This window comes from Rhinopithecus bieti, unplaced genomic scaffold, assembly GCF_001698545.2.
Source record: "Rhinopithecus bieti isolate Rb0 unplaced genomic scaffold, ASM169854v2 scaffold_19861, whole genome shotgun sequence".
In the NCBI taxonomy this organism is placed as follows: Eukaryota; Metazoa; Chordata; class Mammalia; order Primates; family Cercopithecidae; genus Rhinopithecus; species Rhinopithecus bieti.
Window position 1 is genome coordinate 1,664,403 of NW_016809659.1, and position 1,882 is coordinate 1,666,284.

The following is a 1,882-nucleotide window of genomic DNA, read 5'->3' on the forward strand; positions in this document are numbered from 1 at the left end:
ACTCAAGCAATTCTCCTGCCTTAGCCTCCCAAGTGTTGGTGTTACAGGTGTGAGCCACTGCACCCAGCCAATTGTTTCTCAAATATTATCTGACTCAATGCCTTTGCACTTCGGCTTCCTCTGACTGTAATACTCTTTCTCAGATATTCACATATCTCACTCTATCACTTCCATCACTCTGATAAACAGGTCCCTTGATAATCCCAGTTTATAAGAGAAGCCTTCTATATTATATCAGGTGATCCCTTACCACCCTATATAAACTAGTACTCTCCTCCTCTGTCTTACCTTCCCTAATACTCTTGCCTTGCTTTTTTCTCCATAGCACACAAACCACCTAGCACAATGTATATTTTCATATATACTTGGTTCGTTTTGATTTTCTTCACTAGAATATGAGTTCCAAATGGTAGCCATGGAACTGCACTGCTCAGATTTTTCTTTCAGCTTCAAGGATTGCAATTAGCTAACATGCTTCTATTGCAGTGCCTTAGAGAGCCAATACAGAACTCAAGCCTAGACCATGTTCTTTTTGGACAGCCCCAACAGAAAAGGACTATTAGGGCTTGGTCATTTCTGTCCAATGTGGGACTTCTCCAAAGATATTATTTGCTCCAGATCTCCCCGTTTTCTTTGCTGAGACTTTTTTCAGCTCTGCAACACACTAGACACTCTTCTTGTCTAGTTCTGATTCCTTCCCTTTTTCCTTTTACAAATATCAGATTCATATTCTGGCCTCAAGCTTCACCCACGTCAATTCTGTTTATTTCCCCTTTATATTTCTCAAGATTTACCATGCCACTTTCCATCCTTCCCAAATCTCTTGAATTCCTCACTTCGTCTTAAGTCTTAGTATCTTATTCATGAAGGCTCTGCATGGAGATAGTTGTTACTGGGAGCATTCTAAGTAAGTAGTAACTTGGGGTTTAGGGATTGGGTTACCCCCACCTTCCCTGCCTGTGGCTGACGCTGAGAACCTCATCCTGGATGGTGGGTGGAACACAGATAGTCCCTGGCACAAAGAAGTGGTGCATTTGATAAAAATTTCACTGGGATGACTGGAAAGATGTTTGAGTGGAGGGGATTATACTGGGTGATGTAATAAAAATGTGGAGGATACAAAGGATAATGATATTGACTGATTGTTAATAAACCGCAATGATGTTCTAATGAAAAATAGTGAAAAGTTGCAATCAGTTAACTAATAATTTCTAAAAACGGTGAAGGCCAAGATTCTTATCTCCTGCAATGGGAGAACAGAAAAATCTGAAAATCAAATTTAGGACTTAATAGTTAGAGTTGTTGGGTTTCAAAAATGATTAAATAATCCACCAAGACAGCAAAGGTCCTGTTGAATCATAAGCTATGGGTGCCAGGTGGACATTTTGGAGTGTTGTTTCCAGGGATGAGCAGGCAGGAAGAGGAGCCGTCATCCTCTGATAAGCAGGAGGAGGTAGGAGGAAAATGTAGCGAACTCCGATGATCCACTTTGGTGCCTCTTGGCTCTCCCTTGCTCAATCGTTGACTGAGGAGGATATGATTACACCAGACTCAGATTTCTCCAGAAAGCTAGTTTGAGCTACATCACTAGGTAAGCTCCCAAGACCAGCAGAGATGATACCAGATTGGGGAATCTTTAGAATACGGAGTGGAAAAGGAAGACAAGGAGTACCAACTGTAACTTCAAGAACTGCAGTAATGGGATTATAGTTGGTTCCACTAACACCTCTCTTCTAAATTCTCGCTCAGGAAGAGAGACTAACTGAACTTCGAAGGGTCCAACACTCAACACTTGTATAGAGAAGTGAATCACATGGCACAAAGAGTAAAATGTGGCATCCATAGAGGTGCGATGCTCAGATCTCTATTCTAGGAAGAAATT